This window comes from Camellia sinensis, chromosome 5 (assembly GCF_055761805.1).
Source record: "Camellia sinensis isolate YWXY chromosome 5, ASM5576180v1, whole genome shotgun sequence".
Classification (NCBI taxonomy): domain Eukaryota; kingdom Viridiplantae; phylum Streptophyta; class Magnoliopsida; order Ericales; family Theaceae; genus Camellia; species Camellia sinensis.
In genome coordinates this window covers 24,564,841-24,589,787 of record NC_138965.1, presented here as the reverse complement: position 1 = coordinate 24,589,787, position 24,947 = coordinate 24,564,841, and the positions used below count along the sequence as shown (strand labels likewise).

The following is a 24,947-nucleotide window of genomic DNA, read 5'->3' as shown; positions in this document are numbered from 1 at the left end:
TAGGTCTGATAGAGGCAGTGAATACCATTGTCCAGAATATTGTGAAAATGTTGGTATTATTCATGAGAAGTCTGCACCCTACACACCACAACAAAATGGAGTAGTTGAAAGAAAGAATAGGACATTAATAGAAATGATTAATGCTATGTTTTCTTACTCCAGTTTAAGTTCTGGTTTTTGGGGTGAAGCCTTACTCACTGCCTGTCACATACTCAATAGAATTCCTCTCAAGGGAAGAAATGCTACTCCTTATGAACTTTGGAAAAACAAGAAACCTAATCTTGGTTACTTGAAAACATGGGGCTGTAGAGCAATAGTCAAATTGCCTGAACCTAAAAGGAAGAAATTCGGTGGAAAAGGAATCGAACGCATATTTCTTGGCTATGCTATACATAGCAAAGCATATAGGTTTCTGGTAGTAGAGTCCAATGGTTCAATGGAAACAAATACCATCATTGAATCACGTGACGCGGTATTTTATGAAAATCGTTTCACAACCATTCCAAGGTTGGATTCTAATCAAGGAAATGAATCAACTCCTTTGATGTCTACAGAGGAAAGTGAACGACATGAACCTATTGAGCCTAATGAACCTAATGAACCTATTGAGCTAAGGAGGAGTAAGAGGGCTAGGACTGAGAAGTCATTTGGCTCTGATTTCATTGTTTACCTTGTAGAAGGAACTAGAAAAGCTTATTGTAAGCAAACAATGATTTCTTTGAATATGGATTCAGATCTATTAACCTTTGAGGAAGCTATGAAGTCTCAAGATGTTGCTTTCTAGAAAGAAGCAATAAACGATGAGATGGATTCTATCATGGGAAACAATACTTGGATACTTGCTGATTTTCCACCTAGATCCAAACCCATTGGTTGTAAATGGCTTTTCAAAAGGAAAATGAAAGTTGATGGCACAATTGACAAGTTCAAAGCAAGATTAGTTGCTAAGGGTTTTACTCAAAAGGAAGGTATCGATTATTTTGATACATATGCTCCGGTGGCTAGAATCGCCACCATTTGAGTGTTGATTGCCTTAATCTCAATCTATAAGCTTGAAATCCATCAAATGGATGTTAAGACCGCTTTCCTAAATGGAGAGTTAGATGAGAAAATCTACATGCAACAACCAGAAGGATTTGTTGTACAGGGTCCAGAGCACAAAGTGTGTAAACTTGTGAAGTCACTATATGGACTGAAACAAGCTCCAAAACAGTGGCATGAGAAATTTGACAAAGTAATAGTGTCAAATGGTTTTAGGATACATGATTCTGAAAGTGTGTGTACAGTAAGTTTACTGGAAATAGAGGTGTAATCATATGTCTACATGTAGATGACATGCTTATTTTTGGTACTGAAAATGATGTCATTAAAAGTACTAAAAGTTTCTTGTCATCTAGCTCTAGTATAAAAGACATGGGCTTGGCTGATGTAATTTTGGGTATTAAGATCAAACGAGAAGACAATAATTTGATTCTAACCCAGTCGCACTATATTGAGAAAATTCTTAAGAAATTTAACCAATATAATTGTACACCCATGTCTACACCTTTTGATTCAAATTTGAAATTATATCCTAATACTGGAAGAGCTGTTGATCAGCTCGAATACTCAAGAGTAATAGGTAGCTTGATGTATGCCATGACTTGCACTAGACCCGATATTGCTTTGGCAATGGGAAAACTTAGTAGATACACTAGTAATCCTAGTAGTGTGCATTGGCATGCTGTTAACTGAGTACTTAGGTACTTGAGGAAAACAATAGACTATGGAATAGTCTATAATGGCTATCCAGCAGTGCTAGAAGGATTCACGGATGCTAGTTGGATAACTGACCGTGAAGATCACTCGACCACGAGTGGTTGGATTTTTACTCTTGGAGGAGGAGCTATCTCCTGAGGTTCTAAGAAGCAAACATGCATAACAGACTCAACCATGGCGTCAGAGTTTGTAGCGTTGGCTTCTTGTAACAAAAAGGCAGAATGGCTAAGGAATCTCTTGTTAGAGATTAAGATATGGCCAAAACCTATGCCACCAATATCTTTGCATTGTGATAGTGAAGCAACTCTATCACGGGCCTATAGCCATGTCTATAATGAAAAGTCCAGAGATATAGGACTGAGACATAGCTGTGTCAGGCAGTTAATCACAAAAGGTGTGATTACCATTAGTTATGTAAAGTTAAGTGAAAACTTGGCTGACCCCTTAATAAAGGGACTTGCAAGGGATTTGATGTGGAAAACATCAAAGGGGATGGGTCTCAAGCCCACTTAATATAATCACTCCTGGTGGAAACTCGACTCAACGCTTGAAGAAACATCAAGTCTTGAGTTCAATGAGCCCAATTACACTACATGTAGTGATTGCAAGCACTTAGTTTTATTTCATTTTCATCCCAAGGTTGAAGTGCTTGGTACCTATAATGTGAAAAGAAGAGGATGAGCTAGCAAACTCTTAATAAGCTTACAACTGGGCTGTTAGGGTACTGTAAATTACAGGGGTACTCTCAGTAAGCTTACCTATGTGAGTGTAGAAGTTGGTGCTGCTTCCTATGAGTCCAAGGGCTTGACTCTAGAGCGCTCATGAAACAGGATATAGACACAAGGCCAATCCACGTGTCGGTTTGTTTGAATACTTGAGGTAACCTGTACTGTGCGTGAGACATGTTCGGTTTGTCATATAAGATCACTAGTTTAAAGACAAGTCTATTATGCCATCTTGACTAACTTTGAGATGTCTTCACTAAGTGACTGATTCAAACCGTAAGATATCTTCACCTACGCATAAGGCTGTCAAGTGAACCAAGAGTCATCATCTGGTATTTTGAAAATGTTGGGGAATTTTCAAATGGTTTTCAAAATTTATAATTTAATTTTTGGGTGTTTTTAAAACCTTCCATGTTTTTCTTTGGAAAGCATGAAATAAGCTTGGGGACTTTGTCCCACATTAGAAAGAGAGCAAAACATGGAGCACTTAATAAAGTGCTACATGGAATATTCTTTCGAGTATGGAATTATGGGATGAAAGCTAGTGTGCATGCACCCACACTACAAGGATGGTGCTTCACAACATCTGCACACACACACTCATACGCACACGCGCGCGCGCTCATGGTGTAAGCAGTGGCCTGTGTGGCGTTTGATGGCGCACTTTGCACTTAACACGGACTCATCGGCGCCATGAGGGCGTTTTCCTATTTGCATCGAACAGGTTGGAGCGATGACGTGAATCCAACGTGGCATGGGTGACGTGGAATATAGTCAGCTCCACATGGCAATGACATATCGTCCGTTGGCGATGAGCCAACCAATCGATCAAACGGTTGTGTGTCCGATTTGGAGCGGGTTGATCATAGCCGTTGATTGGAGATGCGCGCGATCGTACGGATGAGATGGCACCCGATTGTGATCAGGTGTGACTAGTCAAGGCATTTATTCGATATCGAAATGATCTGCACCATAGATCGTAGATCCAATGGTCAGATCTGATCAGATGCAATCAAGGGACATGACCATTCAATCAGATCCATTAGGGCCTATAAATAGGCTACAAAATCAACCATTTCATTCCATCCAAAATCCTAAAAAGCATTCCTGCAATTCTCTCTCTCTCTCTCTCCCTCTTGATTTTGAATTTTCGATCAAGAGTTTCTTTAGCAAATTTCTGTTTTTCTTATTGATAATCAAGTTCTGCAAATTTGATTATCAGTGTCTTGGTTTCTTGATTATATCAAAAGTGTTCTGATCTATTGTCGTTAGTGCAAACGTAAATAGACTAGATCTTTATATCAGGCTTCATTGTATCCTGGAGGCAAATTTGTTGTAACCCCCTGCACACCTTTTGGTGGGTACAAATATTGTCTTTAGGAAAGCGACTTAGTAACGCGACTTGAAGCACTAATTTTCTATTCTATATAGACAAGTTCATTGCTAAATTTTGAAGACCCGAAGACCACAATTTGAAGAATTCAAGACCTTTTGTTCCAACATAAATTCATATTCCATTGCGGATCTATCAACGCAAGTCTATTTAGAAGATTTCCAAGAGACCGCTCCACCTCTCAAGCTAAAGACATATCCATTAGTGGATTTAGAATCCTTAGTGTCAGATATCCAATTAGCATCGCAATACCCTTCTAGGACCGTTGGATATCTAGTATAGTACACTCCATAGTCACTGGTGTATTTTAGGTATCTAAGAACCCTAAAATTGTTGTCCAAGTCTTTTCGTGGGTTACTAGTGTATCTACTCAATTTACTTATTGCATGTGCTATATCAGGATGCGTGCAACTCAGGAGATAAATTAGACTTCCAATTATACAGGAGTATTCCAATTGTGATATGCTTTCACCTTTATTTTTTATTAAATGGAGGTTAGCATCCACGGGTGTCTTTATATGACGGTCTTCATGCTTATTGAGTTTCTTAAGAATTTTGTCAACATAATGAGTTTGAGACAAAACATATCCTTTAGATGTTTTAGTAATTTTCATTCCTAAACTCATATCTGCTACTTCCATATCTTTCATGTCAAACTTAGTTTTCAACATTTTCTTAGTTGAATTGATCATTCCACTATTGATACCAATAATTAGCATATTATCTACATAGAGGAAAACAATGACATAACCTTTCTTAGTATTTTTAACATAAATATATTTGTCACACTCATTGATTTTAAATCCATTTATCATCATGACGATGTCAAATTTTTCATGCCATTGTTCTGGTGCTTGTTTCAAGCCATACAATGATTTTACTAATTTGCACGCTTTCTTCTCTTTCCCTGGAATGACTAAACCTTCTGGTTGTTCTATGTATATTTATTCATTCAGATCACCATTCCATAATGCAGTCTTTACATCCATTTGATGTATCATTATTTAAAGCAGCAATTGCAATTAACATTCTAATGGATGTGATCCTTGTTATAGGTGAATAGGTATCGAAGTAATCCACTCCTTCAATTTGCCTATAACCTTTGGCCACAATTCTTGCTTTGTACTTGTCAATTGATCCATCCGATTTCATTTTCCTTTTGAATATCCATTTATATCCAAGAGGTTTACAACCTGGTGGAAGATCCACTAATTCCCATGTATGATTTTGTAGAATGAATTCAATCTCACTGTTAATTGCTTCTTCCATAAAGGAGATTCCGGAGTTGATATTGCTTCTTTGAAAGTTCGAGGCTCTTTCTCAAGTAGAAATGTTAAGAAGTCAGGACCAAAAGTTTTCTCAACTCTAACCCTTTTACTTTGTCTAGGCTATTCTTCGAACTCTCCTCCTTCGTTTTCTTCAACCAATTCTTGCCTAGTGTCAAATGTAATATCATGAGTCCGTTTAGGAATACTAATCTCTTGAGCTAATTTGCAAGGAAAAATATTTTTGAAAAATGAAGCATTCCCTGACTCAATGATTGTATTAACATGAACCTCCGCATTGTCACTTTTATGTACTAAAAATTGATAAGCACTGTTGTTGTTTGCATATCCAATAAATACACAATCAATTGTTTTAGGACCAATCTTGACCTTTTTAGGGTCTAGTAATGCTACCTTAGCCAAACACCCCCACACTTTTAAATATTTATAGGAAGGCTTTCGACCTTTTCATAATTCACAAGGTGTTTGAAGGGTTTTCTTGTGAGGTATTTTATCCAAAATATAATTGGCAAAAAGAATAGTTTCTCCTCACAAGTTCTAAGGTAGTCCCAAACTTATTAACATAGCATTCATCATTTCTTTTAAAGTTCGATTTTTCCTCTCAGCAACTCAATTTTGCTAAGGTGTATAAGGCGCAATAGTTTGATGTACAATTCCAAGTTGTGAACATAAGTTAGCAAAGATGCATCATATTCACCACCTTTATCACTTCTTAACACCATAATTTTTCTACCTAGTTGTAATTCAACATCACTCTTATATTGAATGAATTTTTCCAAGGGTTCATCCTTACTTCATAGCAAGTACACATAGCAACATCTAGTGCTATCGTCAATGAAAGTAATGAAATACTTTTTGCCATCCCGAGTTTAAACAAATTTCAAATCACAAATATCACTATGGACTAAGTCCAGTGGCTCAGTTTTCCTTTCAATTGATTGAAATGGTGCTTTAGTTAATTTTGCTTCAACACACACTTCACATTTGTGATTTGAATCAATTTGAAATTTAGGCAAATAATCTAGGTAAATTAATCTTCGCAAAGTATCATAATTTACATGACCTAATCTTCCATGCCACACACAAGAAGACTCAAGTAAGTAAGCAGAAGATGTGTTAATTTTATTAAACTTTGGAACAACAGTCATTACATTAAGTTCAAAAATTCCATCACTCATGTACCCCTTTCCTACATACATTTCATTTTTGCTGATTACAAACTTATCAGACTCAAACACTAATTTAAATCCATTCTTGCTCAGCAATGATCCAGAAATGAGGTCCTTTCGAATATCTAGTACATACAGCACATCTTTGAGAGTGAGTTCTTTGCCTGACATCATTTAGCACCACGTTCCCTTGTCCCTCAACTTTGGAAGTCGAAGAATTTCCCATGTAGAGTTGTTTTCCATCTTCTGCTACATGATATGATGAGAACATTTTTTTCTCAGAACAAATGTGGCGAGTAGAGCCTGTGTCCACCCACCAAGCTTTGGGGTTGTCCACCAAATTAACTTCAGACAAGACGCCAGTTACATTCAGGTGCGAAACCATTGCACAAAGACTCTCTTCTTCAGTTAAGTTGGCTTGAGTAGGTTTTTTTCTTGTAATTTCCTTGAGCCCCTCATCTTGCAACAATCCTTGACACGATGTCCCATTTTGTCACGGACAAAGCACTTGCCATTAAAATTCTAACTATATCCACTTTTAACACCTTGCTTGGAGCTCTCTTCGAGATGTTTCCTTTTCTTATTGTTGAGCTTTGACTTATGTTCCACAACGTTTGCCTTGGATTCCATGAGACAATATTCATTTTTCCTTTCAGAACCACGATTATCCTCTTCAATCCGCAAGCGAACAATCAAATCCTCTAGTGACATCTCTTTGCGTTTATGTTTTGAATAGTTTTTTAAATCCCTGCAAGTCGGTGGTAATTTTTCAATAATAACCGCCACTTGAAAAGATTCACTCAGAGACATTCCTTCTGCACGAATTTCATGCAAGATAACTTGAAGTTCTTGGACTTGATTGATCACTATTTTGGAATTCGTCATCTCAAAATTAAGGAAGCGACCAACAACAAATTTCTCTGTTCCGATATCTTCTGTTTTATATTTGCGATCAAGTGAATTCCACAATGCTTTTGCAGTCTTGATTGGACTATAAACATTGTATAATGAGTTATCCAATTCATTGAGGATATAGTTCCTGCAGAGAAAATCTGCATGTTTCCATGCATCCACTGCTACAACAATTTGTGCATCACTTTCATTCTCACTAAGAGATGGAGCATCTTCTCTCAAAAACCTTGCCAAATTCAAGGTGGTTAGATAAAATAATATTTTCTGTTGCCAACGTTCAAAATCTATCCCACTAAATTTTTCAGGTTTTTCCTCATGTTTGACGAGAACATGACCATATCCAACAAACGTCAGAATGGAAGCAACCGGTATAGACACAACGGGTGTAGGGGCAGTATTTCCCAGTGTATCATTACTTTCTATAGCCACTTTTGATTAACAAAAAAAATTCCTTTTTTATGTTAAACAGAAGATTCCACTATATATATATATATATAACTATAAAAATAAATTTATACATATATTGTAAACTTCACAATGCTAGAATAATACAACAATGTAAAAATAAGTGTCCAAATAATCTAGTATACTACAAATTATTTGGACCACAAAACAGAGTTCTATTGCAAAGAGAATTCAGATAAACAAAAAAAAAATTCCAAATTAAAAAAAGTTCACCAAACAATAACCAAATAAATTCAGTAAAATTTTAATTTAGGTTAAAAAACTTTATCAGCAACAACCGTGTTCCCAAAAAATAGTATTCTCAAAAATTAACACTAGAACTAGAATACAAAAGAACAAAGTTTCATAGAAACACTATTACGGTTCAAACAATATTGTCTACAATATTGAAAGGCCACAAATATAACAATTATACTAAAAAAAAAAAAAAAAAGTCCCACAATAATACTGATAGAGTCAAAAAAATATTTTTACAGAAAAAAATAATATATATATATATAACGGTATAGTACAGAAAACAAAACCAGAAAAAATTGTAAACCCATAAATAAATATTCTAAACTTAAAACCAAAATTGAACCGAAAAAGAGTTATACTCAAATACATATTCGAGTAAATATTAGTAAACAAATGTGTAATAAATAAACCAAACAATAAAAACCCAAACTTCTAATACGTCGTATATAAGAATAGAAATTTGCTAAAAATTAATTTTAACTGAAAAATCAATACTGTAATACAGAAAACAGTATAGAAATTCTGTCTTAAAATTGTTGGAGATAATTTCGGCAATAATTAATTAAAGCAAATAAAATAAATAAAGGAAACAACATAATTAAAGCTTACAGTACTTCTGAGTTTGTGATTGAGGCCAGTGTTTAAACATTGTGTCTTTAAGACAGAATTTTGTTCTCTCCAATGGTGCTTGAGAACAATGGACGTCCTGTCTCCAAAATACAACCATCACCACAAACGAAGAGAGCACGTTTTTTATTGTACAACAAACCAAAATTATATTTTGCACTCACAAAATTTAGACTCACACAGACGAATAATACAAGAAGAATGCTTGAACTTAAGGAATTAGGAATAAAGAAAATTGAAATGAGGGTTGCCTTTATATAGGCCTTGTTGGCACCTATTCGGTTTGAATAGAAAATGCATGAAGAAGAAGATGACCCTTGGGTCACACCCTTTTAAGATAAAGAGACACCATGAAAGGGTTGCACCCTTTCATTCAAATGGAAGGTTGCACCATTTCATTCAAATGGAGTCTATTTCAATTCACCACTTCAAAATTTTCCAATAGAAAGTGTAGAGACCCTAATTTTTGTAATTACCATTAAATCCCTAACCTTGAGCTTATTTCAATAAAGCCTTTGAATTTTCGCTTAATTGCGTTTAAAACCCTAGAATCAGGAAGCATTGCGGATTAATTCGAGTAAACCCTATTTGATCTCAGTAAATTAATAATCACCTTTAAAACCCTGGTATTAATTATTAGACCCTATAATTATAGATTAATTACTTTAAAATCTTAATCCCCGATAACGTCGTTTTCGCTCGGTTTCTTGCCTTTCTTTGTGCTTTAATTTAACGAAACCCAAATTTATTATTTTAACTATTTTCTAATGTTAGTATATTAATAATAAATATCAAGATTTCATAAATTTAGACTTGGTCCCTATATAATTCTATTTTATTTCATTCTAAACCTTAATTTTAATATTTTATTAATTAATGTACTTGTGTCTATTATTTTATGTTTATAAATACAAATATATATATATATATATATGTATATTTCTTGGAGCCCAAGTAGTTGGCCATGTGATGAATGAAAGGGCCTTGATGGCATTTTGACAAATTTGCACTTAGGGAACTTAGTCCCTAAGAAACCTCCCAATTCTTTCTCTATATATATATGCACACTTCTCCTCCTCATTTAGCACAATTTTCAGCCATGCACGAGAGGAGTGAGAGAGAGTGATCTTAGAAAAAAAGAAGAGAGAGAGAGAGAGAGAGAGAGAGAGAGAGAGAGAGAGAGAAGAGAAGAGAAGAAGAAAAGAAGAATTGTGTTAAGTTTTGTACAACAAAGATAAACCTACATCACCTCTTCTCTCAAGTTCTTTTACCACTTTTTTTCCGTTCCTATTTGTATATATATGTTGTAGTCTAGGCCTACACTCTTATATACATGTGTATTAATCAAGAAATTGTGTACTTCTCTTTCTTTCTTAAATTTCCAGCAGCAAAACTTTTCCCTCTCTTGAATTTATTTTCCAATCAAAACTCAATAAACTCAAAATCTGTTTTTATGGGGTAATATTTGGTATGTCTAGAGTATGAGATAATTTTGGTAGGACCTAAGGATGTATTTTTATAACCTAAACAATTTTTTTAAGTTTGTTACTCACAGAACCAGAAAAACACTCAACTTTCTCTATTTTTAGAAAATTCCAGAAAAATAATCCCGAGTCCACTTTTATGTCAAAATCTTAATCTTGGTGTTATATTTCAACTAAAATTTGTTTGAACTCAAGAGAGTGAGGGGCTTGAGAGGAAAAAAAAAAAAAAAAAACAATTTGTGTAACAGTCAACGAATCTGGATAGATCTTGGTAATTCTGAATTATCTTAAAATTTAAAATACATATCCTACTTTCATAAATTAAGTTTGAAACTAGACTTATTGATCTACAAAGTCACATGAGGCCAGGTACTTAGGGTCAATAAAAGTTTTTTTTTCATAATTACTTTCAAACTGGTTCAAATCTGAAAATTTGTGTTAATATGCTCTTATTTGGTTTGCAACTCTTATATTCTATGTTTCTTGAATGTTTTAATCTTGATATGTAATCTATGATAAATTGTGAATTTGTTTTACCATGAATAAATTACTTGTTGTTTAGTTTGAATTTGTAATTATATTGACCATGCTTTGCTATAATTGAGAACATAATACACTTAATAAAGGGAAAATCAAATGGGATAGTAATGGGTTGCAATCATTGTAGTAAATTTTATGAGATAATGAACGATGGAGTATGATATAGTGGAATGTGTTCCATTTTTGTGAAGTCTTGCACAAGTGTGTTGTCGAATCCTAACATGGCACAGGAGGTATTCTGGCTGCTTAACGAAAATGTGAGGCATAAGGGTGGCAGTGAGGGTCTCACGCAGGGAGAGTAGCCCTGGAAGCCCATTCCCTTGGGATAGACCGTGATGTCACCGCTCGGATATGTAACCTAGGTGCGTAGGCATCATTGGTAATTGTGCGATAAACGACGCATTGGTATTGTATTAACCAATGGGGAGTCAGAATTACCAGTGGCCAGTGTTACTGGTTGCGTAGGAACAGCATTCCGTAGAGAGTTGCCTAGAACTAACTTAATCGACTGCTATCCATGAGAACTGAAATTGACTATTATTCATGAGAACTAAAATTTATTATAAGTTTTGCTTAATTATTGTTTTTGTTGTATGTTAGGATCATGCTATTATTTTACTTGTGTATTTGGAATGGGAAAATGGACAGGGTGTGTATGTATTTACTAGGCATTCCAAGCTCATGGCGTTTTATGCTAGGTGAAGGTGAGTTTTGTACCGAGTACGTAATCCTTGAAAGCTTTGAGAAACCATGGCTGCCCTAGATATTAGATTTTATATTTTCAGTATTTTGGATAATCTTTTTGTATCAAGAAACTGATCTGTATTTAAAGACTTGAAAAATTTTATCTGTAACTATTATTAATATTTTCTTTTAGTATAATTTTTTGTATTTTGTGCTTAAAAATATTGTGTATCTACTAGTTAAACCCTGGTGTATCATTGTATTATTTTATCGATGTTCCCAAAATTTGCAAGGTCACAGAAAGATGAAGAAGAGTATGCTGGAAATTGAAGGAAAGAATGAGTCTTTTGAAAAAAAATTTATGAGCATACAAGTGCATAAGTTTTAAATACCATATATATTATACATATAGCATGTATTGGGAAGGGAAAATAAGTAATAGAAAAGATGGAAAGTAGGGGTCGAGAATGGCTGGCTTAGATGCAATTCTTTCTTCCTTTCTTTTTTTATATTTTTTTTTCTCTCTCTCTCTTCCTTCGTCACTATGGCCGGCTGTATAGGTGTGTATATGAGGGAGAATGTCTTGCGTTTATATAGAGATGTGAATTTGGGTGGTGGTTGAAAAGACCTAAAAGCCCTTGATTGGGTTTGAATTGAATTTGTGGTCACTTGGTCGAAATGGAATAGAATGGAGGTAGATTAAGCACTTGAGCTCATTTAATTAAGGACCTAGTTGACTTCAAGGCTTCTACTTGGAGGCCAAGAAAAGAAACACAATCCCTTAAATTAAGTCTTGACCCATTAATATATTTTTTTTTCTTCTTTTCTTTTCCTTTCCTTTTTTTTTTTTTTTTTGAAAATTGTCATTTACCCCATCAATGGCCATAAAGTTCACTTGCACACACTCTTTGAACAAAATTAATCTGTTTTCTCCAATTGCAATCCTATATGCCTCGTATCTCATTATTGTGTCATGGATATTATTTGATTTGTGATTTAATCTTCCCAACATATGTGATCTTTAATTGCAATTGCACCTCTTATTACGCTTGAAAACAAATTTGTGCTCTTGTTATATATAATGTCACTCTCTCTCTCTCTCTCCAATCTTATCATGGCCTTTTTGCTTGCTTGAAAGAGGAGCCTGCTAAGTTCTGCATTCTCTAACTATGTTATTTTTTCTATGAGCTTTGCTCTGTTTTGTGACCAAATTCTCAAGATGGCCAAAGTTGACTCTAAACTAACGAAATATTTAGCTTGTAACATGACATTGCTATTTGAATATCCTACCATGAAAGAAATGCTTACACTATTACGCTAATGGCAGTTATTATCATTACAAGCCTATGTAAGAAAACACTGACAAGTATCATAGGAACTATGCATTGCGGTAAAAAATAAGTGAGAATTAGCGTCGTAGACCCAAGAAGCTCATGCCTATGAAGACACTAGGTGGCACAAAATTTTAGAGAAATAGATTAAGTTGATTAGATGTGTTTGGTGATGTTACGAGAAGAAAAAAACAATCATTCATGACTTGAAAAAAGCTATAACGAAAAACACTAGTTCCTTAGTAGTCTTGGGAAATAATATCAGCATTCAATGGACAGTTGTTGTTAGGCTAGTCAAATTCTAAAAACAAGGGTTGTAATTTTAGATTGGAACACTCCAGGTATGGAAAGAACGATTGGGTATAGTTAGATTTATTGCCCTGTAAATTGAATGTGTCCTTTATTCATGCAAACATCATATCTACGAACTTGGCGCTAATCTCTCTTATTTTGGTTATTTTAGAACTTGAATTCTAGACAAAACAAAACCTCTCTAAGTTGTAAACCCTAGCAAACACTTTGTTGTCCTCAAACTAACATGCGCAGTTGTGTTGACTAAAAGATTTGTTTTTTGCATTTTAAGTAATATACTAAATTTAGCATCTTACATCAAGTATAATTACAAGAATAATAAAGTGTAAAATGTATGCTCCAGCACCAATTGTATTCCAACAAACATACATATAAAATGTAATTGTGATAAAGTTGCTTCCCCTCACTCTCCTTTCCCTAATATGAACCTCGAGTCATAAAAGCCTTACTAACACGATCTAGCCCAATTGCCATTACACAAAGACTAGTAAGTACATGTAAGGAAATTCATAGAACTGTATAGAACTGTAAAGCATTTGAGGTTGTTTGTAAACCTATTCTTTCTAAAAAAATTATCCAATTTCTGAACAACTTCTGATGCATCTATATTGCCATGGAGACAATCGAAGTGCCAGTTTAATAGTTTTCTTACCTTTCTTCTTTTAACATCCCGAGCTTAGCAAACTTTCATCGATCAACCCGATCATCTTTTTCAACTTAGGCTCTTCATTGATTATGTTTTCCAAGTGTTTTCTATTTCTGTGAAGGTACAATTTTTTTGTCACTCATTGCAATAAGATGACGCCTAAGCTGAAAATGTGTTCAACAGACTCTGCAATGAAAAGAAAGTAGATGGGGCTTTTTATAGTTTGCTATATTAACAAGAATAGACATGTGAAAAATATTTGTTTTAAAAATTCATAATTAAGAAGGAATATATATATATATATATATATATATAAATGCTGAAAACTACAACAAAATAGTATTCTAATTCAAATCTAAATTTTTTTTGCTTTTAATGTTTCTCATTAACCCTTTTTCTACTCACTCCCTAATTAGGTTACCCGTCTCTCTCTCTCTAGTGGTAAGTAGGTGCACTCAATTTCATTTTATTGTTTTTCACATTAAAAATCTTACCTTTTGCAAGTGTACTCCATAGTTTATCTTTTTCTTTTCTTCTTTTCAATATCAATCTTATATGATGTTTTCTCCTTTCAATTATTTTCTTCCCTAGTGCTACTAACAATTGTTGTTAAGAGGCATTCGGGTTTTAAGAGGCATTCGGGTTTGTATGGTAAGTTGCAAATATAGAACTAGAATAGAAGAGAAAACCATTGTTTAGAAGGTATTAAGATGTGTGCGTGTGGTTTCTAGAATCAACTTGTGTTTTTATTAAACTTCCATTTTTATTTTTATTCAACTTCCATTTTCATTCAACTTATAGTCATTTTTAGTTTGATTTTTAATTTTTTTATTCAACTTCTATTTTTATTCAACTTACATTTTTATTTTTATTTACCCTTGTTTTCCTAATAAATAAAAAGGTCAAAAGAATAAATTTTATCCAAACACTCACTGATTTAGAGAGTACGTGTAGTAAAAATGAATGATAACCATTTTTTAATTTGTTTTTACACTCAAAAATTAATTTTTAAAAAATTATTTACCTTAACATTTAAAATTTATTCAATGTTTTTATTCAAATAAATTTTACCAAAAAATATTTTCAAGAAAACACCGTAAATAAAAGTAAAAATGGAAGTTGATTTAAATAAAAGTAAAAATGAAAGTTGAAAAAAAATAAAAATTAGAGTTGAATAAAAACGCAAGTTGATTCAAGAATTGATACCTTAACGCTCTATTTGGAAGTTGAATAAAAATGAAAATTGAATAAAAATGGTGCTATTTAAAAAGTTTAAAGAAACTTCAAATAAACCAACCTCGAGTTATTTAAAAACAATTCAGTTCATTTGCAACCCTAATGCTGCCCCAACTTATTTTGAGAGCCTACACAGAATCTCGTTTTTCTTCCAAAACCCTTCTGTTCAAATCGACACTACAGCCACATTCCTTTTCTTACAAGAACCTCTTTTTAACTCACTCAACTGACACGCGTAACGAAAATCAAACACCAAAATTCAATGCAAATTGCAACTCAACCATGTTAAAGGATATAACTCTATTTCCGAAAATCAACAATTCGCAACAGCAAACAACCAGACCCATAATTGACACATCAACTCAATGGAAACAAAATAGATGAGTGAGTGTGCCAAGCACAGGGCTCTACGCACAACACAAACTTCACATCACCAGACCACAGCGAATCAATAAGATTCCCTGTCCAACACTTACACCCAAGTGATAATAGGAGACTACAAACACCGGGCAAACAAGCAATAAGGGGACTGTCCCAAAATCAACCAAATAGACTACATCCAACAAATTGAGTTTAGCAGTAATCATGATATAACATTTCACCCCGACAACAAATATAAGTTGAAAATTTTTGAAAATGTTTTCTTCATGTAATGTGAATACCTGATCACATGCTTATCCCCAGTCTTCAAGTTTGACCATGCTGGTGGGCTTCGAGTGCAGCTTTTCCCTACATCTTAACATAAGAAATTGCTGCATTTCTTCTACAGTTAAACTCTACCCATTGCATTCTATTAAAAACCTGTCAAAAAAAAGGGACCTTCTCTATTAGCTACATCCAACGATCCAATTATAGCAACGCAAAACAGACCTTATAGGCGTGGCAAAGGACCTAGGCATTCAAGTTGGAGATATTGAAAATGAATAGATTTCAACAATAGTTGAATAGGAAAAGCTAGACAGGTTGAGGTTCAATTAAACTGCAAGAGGAGGAAGACAGCTGTTGCAATCAATTCATTTTTATGTCCAACTTTTCCCGTTCTTTTCGCGCAAAAAAGAAAGAAGAGAGTGAGAGAGAGAGAAGAAACAAAAAAATGAAAAGCAAAAATATGACACCCTTTTGTAGCATTAATCAAACAAACCTGATAGAAGGGGATAACAGAGACAGGTTCAGTCAGATTGATGAATGCATAACCCTTATTGCATTTGTTCTACAGCAAAAGAATGTAAGTCAAATAATTATTCACAATTTATTAGGCAAAACTAATGTCTGCTATTCTAAGGTGAAAAGTAACTTGCCTAAAAATCGAAGGGCAGTTTAATAAAAACATAACCACCCTTGTATCGTTCACCAATGACATCTTCAAGCATCTTATAAGTATACCTATCGTTGAAACCTTATCAAGATAAGAAGAAAAACAGAGACAAAAACAAATATACATAATCATTTACTACTACTTCAGAAAGATGGAAGGTGTTTCCTATACTCTCCCAAACTGTCTTTATAAATTTAAAATTTCATTTACATGTCTTGTGTAAGGGTTCCACTGTTGCTACAGGTGAAATAGTTGCGACTATTACCCCAAACACAACATTTATGAAATAACACAACTACTGATGTTCAAATCAACTCAAGCAATTTAGTCATTATTTGAACATTTCCGTAGCTATATGCCATCAATCACCTCTTGTCCGTCCTTCCTCATAATGCCTCTTTCTCCAAGTCATTCCCATCAATCGATATAAAAACCCACCCTTTCTCCTTAGAGAAGAGGCTAGATTTAAGAAATTCATTGTCACTAATGTTTATATCACCATGGAAAAGAAAGCCCCATCATTCTCTTTCTCTTCCTATAATAATCCACTGGTTGGCACTACACGCAACATTCATCTAACATCCTTAAGTAAAGTCTTGGGGATTTCTTCAAGTTCTACTCGGGTTTCTTGATACCCAATGTAGTTTCTATTAAGAGAATCTAACAAAATATAAGGGCTGTTGATTTAAAGGCATAAAATCTTTCAGAAATTGAGCCACTCATTGGTTTTGCTCTTAGAAAATACACTTCTCATTGGACCACAAACCAAGTGGCTCATGCTCTTGCATGACTACGTATAGGGCTGGATTGAGGAGGTACCTACGCCTCTCTCTCTTTTGGTGGTCGTTGACCTACCTTCTTGATAGTTTTCTTCGGTCTTGTATCCTTGTGATGAATCCACAATTAAAAATAAGGTTTGTCCCAATTCTACATATGTTCTTACCTATTCTACAACCGTTGTACAAGCATTTAAACAAATATATATATATATATATTTCATGTTGTTTGTTATTAATTGTGAATTTGAGTTGACGTCCCTAATTTAAATGTATCTATTGTAAATGTAAATAGACTATGATTGCTTCTCGATTACTGGTATGGTGGGTTAGGTTTCAATCATTGGATGAGTTTTTCTTTTTCTATTATTTTTCTTTTTAGAAGGTATTAAGATGTGTGCGTGTATGCATATGTGTATTTGCAAGGTTATTGTACATTAATACAAAGTGAAGTTTTGATAAGTGCTTTGAGAACTAGATTTTGAAGTTACACCAACATGGTTTTTATACTCATGCACACCTAGGAGATCAAAAACTGTCTCAAAAACCCAAATGGCGTAATCTCGACTATTCCAACTACAGAGAGCCTCTAAAAGTGTCTAATCCTTGCATTGGGGACAAAAGTCAAAACGAAATCAGTCCGCCTCCCCTACTTGCCCTTCATAAGGAATAGTTTGGAGGAGACCGAATTGCCGTAATATTTTAGTACCAAAGCAAGGTACCATTCCATTTATCCCCACTAGAGAGGAAAGTTAGTCCCAACGCCCTAATGCCAATTTGCTCAGAAAGACGAGCACCCGTGTACAGTGTACCATCCCACGATATCAAGAGTAATGCTCTCAAAAGTTTGTCCAATCGGCAATATTTTTTACTGTACAGTATAAAAAGAAAAGAAAAATACAATAAAACAAAACAAAACAAAACAAAAATAAAGAAATAAACAAAGAAAATAAACAGTATATCAAATGGCTGACTACCCACAACTATAATAGTTCGGCACAACCAAAAAAATGGCATGTTGGGTTGTCATGCAAGATGGAAAGGCCGGGGTAGGTCTCTGCAACTACATTAGATATAATGGAGTGACAAACCATTGCACGTCTATTGCTTTTTAAAAAAAATCCCCACTGGATTGTAATTACTCTACTGATGATTTCTGGTAAAGGTTTTCAAACCAAAATGTACAAGAACCAACGGTTGGTTAACCACCAAAACCACAAAAGGAAAAATAAGAAAATACTATCCAAATTAATACATGAGCTGCACAATATGTTAACCAGATTTTTTATTTTTCTCAAATAAAAATGTTTCATCAAATTACCAAGTAAAATGCAACATTATTATAAGAGTAGAGAAACTATTAATTGAAACATTTAAATGAAAACAAAACATTAAATAAAAATAATATAAAAAACAATCTAATTAAATAAGGAAAATACACCCAAGATAATCAGAAGCAAAGAATACCTTATTTTATTTTTTTCCAACTCCACTCATGCCATCAAAACTTCCAAGTAAACAACCTATTTTATTACAAATAAAAAGAAAAAATATATATAAGAAACTATTTACTCTTGTTTCCAAGCATTGAAACCTATTAGAAAATAAAACAGTTGCACTCCAAAAGCTCTTGTTCATTAATATTAAAATATATATATATATATATATATGCTAATAAAAATAATGCACGACAAAAGAAAATAATGCAAATAGTGAACTTGAATCTAGACAAAGATGAGCTGAAGAAAAGAATGTAAACCCCTAGGAAGTATTAACATGTCTAGCAATGACAATGAAGTAGAAACATCACCTGAAGACTGCGGGGGCATGTCTCTCAGCCCTTTCGAGTCTCAACCCATTTGTGATCTAGTCTCTGTTTATTATGGGAGATTCTATTTCCACGCTTTTGTCTCTGTGTACACAATTAATGAAAAAAAAAGTTATGACAATTTTATCATGAAGCAAAATGACCACAATGGACATCAATACACACTACAAATTAATCTAGATTTTCTCTGTACACATCTTTAAAAAAACAATAATTCTCAATGCACATCTTTTATATAAAATAAAATAAAAAAACAAAAATTAAAACTTAGTTCCTACATTGTTTCTCACTACCTCTATTGTTTTCCATTACTTGCTACACTCCATTGTTACACTCTATCCATTGCTTGCATAAACTACTCTGATATCAAGTACTGAAAAATTGTAAAACATTCGGCACTACAGAACCTATTTAATTTTAAAAAATCAAAAATTAAATATCGAAAATTTATAAATAATTCGTAAGTATATAATTGAAAATGTACAATAATTTCGGAATATTTTTTCTGATTAGTGAGTGACTTCTTGTTTCTGAATATTTTTTCTGATTCATCTTTCAATTCCTTCAGGTTTCAATGGCTGCCAACAACAGCCCCTCTGCCCTAGAAAAAGAACAGGTACTTCATACATATACGGACACTGACACTATACATGTATTCTTATGAGATAGGCAATATTATTAACTGGAAAAGATTACTTTTTTGTTGATTTTGTGCAGATCACGAAACCCCTCTTTTTTTTCTTGAGATCACGAAATGGAAGAACAATAACATATTATTGCTTTTATTGTTGACAAATACTGTAGGGTTACGGTGGGATGGTTCGGCAAAGAGGAGAGAGAAAGAGGAATTACCTGAAAAAGCTTGGGGTTTTCGCAGCAATTGCTTTTGTTCTCCTACTCTACTTTATTCTCTGTATGCGGCTAGGGTTTCGCAGCAACCACTTCGTTTGCTCTAAGGGATGAGAGAGAGAGAAGGCTTCAATCTGCAATAGTTTTGTGGCCCCAAAAAAATCTGAAATAGTTATGAAATTTAAAAGGAAGGATATAGATGAAGGGGATGCACTAATAAATCCCAAATTAATAATTTATACATTGGTTAGTTTTAAAAAAAATTTTATAGATTGAAAGGTTCCATTACAATGTTTCAAACATCAGATTAATGTTTCGAACATTAAATTTCGAACATCAGATTAATGTTTTGAATATTAGATTTCGAACATCAGATTAATGTTTCAAACATTAGATTGATGTGCAAATGGAACTAAATGGAGCATAAGAAAACTTTTGGGACTAAATGGTTCAACTTTTCAGAAACTAGGACTTATGGGTAAATTTTCCATAGATGAAATAGTTAGTATGTAATTTAATTTTTATATTGGCCCTGTTTGGTAGAGCTGTGAGAAAGTATTTATAACTTATGCCTTAACAGTTTATGCCTTATAACTATGAACATAAGCTAATTTTTAACTTATAAATTAAGCATCTCCTGCCCTACTCAAAGAATAAGCTGATTTCTGACTTACAAAAAGCTATAAGCTGCATTGTTAAGCTAAACCAAACACATCAAAATAGTTTAAATTACGCTGAAAGCTAAAATAAGCAACTTTTAAGCTGCACCAAACAGGCACATTATCATCAATGTATTTTAGGTAACAGTTGGTATGCAATTTAGTTTTTATATTATCATTAATGTATTTTAGGTAATAGTTGGTATGTAATTTAATTTTTATATTATCATTAATGTATTTTAGGTAAATTATAAATACAATTTCTAAGATTTGCTTAAAATATAAATTATTTTTTGTTTAGAAATTTTAAATATCTCTTTGTCAGAATTATTTATTTAACAAAATTAACTAAAAAAATAAAATTTATAATTATTCGAGTATATAATAATAAAATTATTTAAATTATTAATTAAAATATGTTTCTAAAATCATTGAAAATTGTTAACTAACTTAATGATTTTTTAAAAAAAGTCTTAAAAAGATGATAAAAGACAAAAACAAAAACAAAAACAAAAAAACTACTCAAAAAATTATATCTAAACACCACCTAAAAAATATGTGAAAAAGTTGGTTGGAAATATGCCAAAATGACACTGCACCATTGGAGAAACATTACTATAATTTAGCATTTTACAACTGTAACATGTCAAATTATAATTTTAGCAATGCTATTATAACAATTAATATTGGAGATGCGCTTAGGGCAGATAATACTTGTCTTTTATATTTGAAAATATATATATATATATATATATATAAAATAAATTATATAAGGGTAAATTACAAATACACCCCTTAAAGTTTGCTTAAAATACAGATTAGTCCATGTGGTTTGAAAAATAACAAATACCCCCTTATTAGAGTTTTTTATTTCACAAAATTAACTGAAAAAATAAAATTTATAATTGCCCTCCTATACAATAATAAAATTACCTAAATTATTAATTAAAACATATTTTTGACATCATTAAAAACTGTTAATTGACTTAATGGCTTATTAATAAAAGGAGAATTTGTTATGAAATTAGAAACCTCAGGAGTGTATTTGTAATTTACCCATTGTATAATTTTAATATAATTATATTAAAATAGTGAGTCTCATATTGATTAATAATTTCTTAATTACATGAATAAAAAAATGATCATCTCATTCCTTTTATACAGCCACTTATATCTTAAATTATTTTATGTTTTTACATTAATTCTGATTCATTTAGCCATATTAAAAGAAAATTTAATAAAATTACATCAAAACTTTAAAACTGTTTTTTTCCAAATTTTAAGGTTAGTGTAATGGGTTTATTACACTGTATACCCCTAAATTATCGTCAAATTGTCAATATATTAAGTCCCTAAAGTATATAGATTGAAATCTATTTAGTTCTTAAACTATCGATTGAATCTATTAAATTCCTAAGATATTAAATCAAACCTATTTGTGCTCATAAATATTATAAACTGATAAAAGACCCTAATCTAATTAAAATTTTATTTCAAAAAACCTTAAATTTTTATTCTATCTTTAAAAAGTGGGTGCTACCTCTTAGGGTGAATTTTCTTTATAAGGATAAAAGTAATTATTTATAATATTTTCTTATTTATCTTCTAAAATGACTACATGTATTTGCCTTTATCTAATATTATATGTAAAATTTTGTTTATAATTATTAATTGATTGTTTTTAAATTTTTCACTAAATTCTTTTTATAATTTAATTAATATATTATTTTTTCTAGTATTATCTGTAGCAAAATGTTATTATTTAAATTATCTAATTCTATTTTTTCAATATATCTAATACTACTTTTTCAATATATCTAATACTTATATAATTTTATTGGCAAGCTTGAGAAATCAAACTTTAATATTAATTTAATCACACAACGAAATAAAATGCTTAATAGAGACAAAATAAAAATTAAAAAAATTTGTAATAAATTTTTAATAATATAAGGTCTTTTACTAATTTATAACACTTGCGGACATATATTTTAATTTAATAATTATTTTAGGAATTAAATAGATTTGAGTTAAATATTTTACGAATTTAATAGATTCAATTGAAAGTTTAGAAACTAAATAGATTTTGATTCATATAATTTAGGAACTTAGAAGATGATGATACAGTTTATCCCAGTGAATGGAGCGAACTGGTCCAAGCTCCTCAAGCCCCTCAAGCCCAAGTCTAAATGATCAAACCTACCGGATAACCTGCAAATAAGTTCAACGGGAAACGGGGTAGTCCCCCAGTGAACCCTCCGACGAGCAAGTTAGGAAGAGAAATAGAGTATATAGGGAGAAATTAGAGATAGAAAGCTTAACCTTCTTCTTGTCCTCAACGTTCGCTTATATCCTTTGGTAATCATTTCGCTGTCCCTTTCGACCTGCTCTCCTCGCCGAAAGCCTATACTGTAGCTTACCTTGTTCAGAGTAAGGGGGTCCTGTTCTGACGGAGAGGTACTGTCGTAATAAATGCTGTGATGGGCTGCATTAATGGTGATGTGCAGTGGCAATAACTTTGCAGATCTTTGTCTACTGATGTGGCTCGTCCTTCTCTTGCCGTGTGTCTGAATGTCATTGGCTCTTTATGCCATGTTGGACTCCAGCTGTCCTGGACCTCACCAGCTGGGTTATGTATTGGGCTACAAGTGATGGGCTTGGATTGTCCATAGGTGATTCGTGGCCTTTATGGGCTTATACACGTCAGTAGTCCCCCATTCCCGAGTGCAGCTTTAGTCCAACGAAGGGAATATTAATGTTGTAGATGAGTGTATTAGGGATTGGCAGGATAGAGGTCGACCGGAAGGGGTGATCGAGGGAGTGAACCAACCGGGAGGTGGTCCGACTGTGCAGGGCGACCGAGTGGAAGGGCCGATCACGGAGAGGACCGATCGCAAGGTTGGCCGAGTGGGATGGTCGACACCAAGGAGGGCCGACCGCGAAGGGGGGCCGACCGCGGTGGTTGGCCGAGCGGGAGGGCCAACCGCGGTGTCGGCCGAGTGGTAAGGTCGACCGCGGTGTTGGCCAAGTGGGATGGTCGACAACAAGGAGGGCCGACCACGAAGGGTGAGGTGGAGGGGCATGGGGCTCAAGATGCGGCATGTCACGTGGTGATTTGAAGTGGCAAAGACAGGGTAAGGGGAGGAGACAGTGGATCGTGGTCGTACACGTGGCAACATCCCGTAGGGGGAGAAGATTAGGCGTTGGATTAGAAATGAAACGGTAAGTCATTATGGGTGTTGAAGAGACAGTTTTGGCAGATGATTTTGAAAAGTTTTCAAACTGGCAAAAATTAATTGGGATCCTTGGAATACGGGCAAACCGTGGGCTTTTGGCATTATTTGATTTACCTACTTGTTTACGAAAAATCAAAATATTCCAAGTGTGAATTCCTTTGTTGCTCACAATACACCTTTGCAACACTTTTGCGATTTCCTTGCACCTGCCTCCGAAGCGATTCGCAAACATACCACAGAAATGGCCCAAGAAGGAAATGCGATTGTCAGGGTGGACCCACTTGGAGATGATGATGCGGTGGAGTTAGCGCAACAATACAGGATGGAGAGGGTGGGGGAGTCAATTGTAAGATCCCACGGTTCCACCATGATAGCAGCTCCAAGGCCAATCAACCAGGCAGAACCTGATCACTGGCACACAAAGGCAGATAAATCAACGGTCACTGCAGCGGATTTGGAGGCTATTCGCGAAAAATACCAGGTGCCTGCCAAAATAGAGTTGTCGTTGCCGACGTCGACAGAGAGGCCATCCGATGCCATGCTAGGGCAGTTTGCCCTTTATGAGGAGGCATTGAAAGGAGGACTGAGGCTACCCCTGCCGTAGGTGGTAATAGATGTCTTAAATCGCTTGGAGGTGGCGCCGGGGCAACTAATGCCCAATGCGTGGAAGATCTTGCTATCCTGTGCAAGTGCCTGGCCGAAGGCGAATGAAGGGGCGGCCATGAAAGTAGGCGAATTCTTCGCGTGCTACAAGGCCTCAGGGCAGCAAGAGACTTGGGTCACTCTGCAGGCGGCAACAGGGAAAGGGCTGGTGACGGGTCTGCCGTCGTCGATCAAGGGGTGGAGACCACGGTGGTTCTATGTGTCCGCTAGTAGAGGAGTTGGAGTGCGCACCATCTAGAAGGTGCCTACCAAGTCGATGAAGCCAAAGTTGGGGGCAGCAGCAAAGGAGAGGGTGAAGAGGATGAAGGAGTGGAGGGAGAAAGAAGGGGCCAAATGGGACGAGCTCGTTCAGCCGTCTGCATTGTTTGAGGCAGGGTTGGGTCCACAGCCGAGCGGTGGAGACCTCGACCGAGTGGAGTTGGAAGCGAGGAGGAGGGCTCAAGAGGTGGAGGATCGGACCATCCTTGCGAAAGCCCAAAAACTCAAAGAGTCCCAGGCTGATCGACCACCAAAACCGGTTGCAAGGGAGAGAATTCGACCTCGCCTCAAACCCTTGGGAGAGAAGGACTTAGGCGAATTTGTGCCGCGACCGCCCCTAATAGACCCTTTGAAGAAGAGGTCTTTGAAAGAGATGGAGGCGTTAGGCGTGGTGAAGAAGAAGAAGAGGGTGAGGCGGAGTGAAGAAGAGCCTGCCTAGAAGAGGAGGAGGGAGATGAGGGTAAAGGAGACCAGTGTGGCCAAGGAGGCAGAAGGGGGGAAGTGGGGGGGATCCCAGGAAGAGTGATTGCCTCAGAAATGGTGGACATCGCCTCAGAG

General features: G+C 34.7%; 1 protein-coding gene across 24 annotated transcripts in view; it reads right to left on the bottom strand.

Annotated features, from left to right (window-relative positions):
- Positions 1 to 19,743, bottom strand: part of LOC114270207 (uncharacterized) — a 46,437-nt gene extending 26,694 nt beyond the window's left edge. For 3 of the 24 annotated variants that reach the window (XR_014329249.1, XR_014329248.1, XM_082868414.1), the window contains exons 1-6: positions 19,577 to 19,743; positions 18,707 to 18,808; positions 18,364 to 18,419; positions 15,947 to 16,015; positions 15,468 to 15,606; positions 13,576 to 13,755 (exon numbers count right to left, since the gene is read on the bottom strand). The gene's annotated coding sequence lies outside the window, so the exon portion shown is untranslated. Of the gene's footprint in view, positions 1 to 7,307; positions 7,323 to 8,554; positions 8,652 to 13,247; positions 13,756 to 15,467; positions 15,607 to 15,946; positions 16,016 to 16,103; positions 16,202 to 18,363; positions 18,420 to 18,706; positions 18,809 to 19,576 lie in introns of those variants that run through there. The other 21 variants (XM_082868430.1, XM_082868412.1, XR_014329250.1 and 18 more) reach the window with 19 other exon arrangements.
- Positions 19,744 to 24,947: the final 5,204 nt, after the last annotated feature.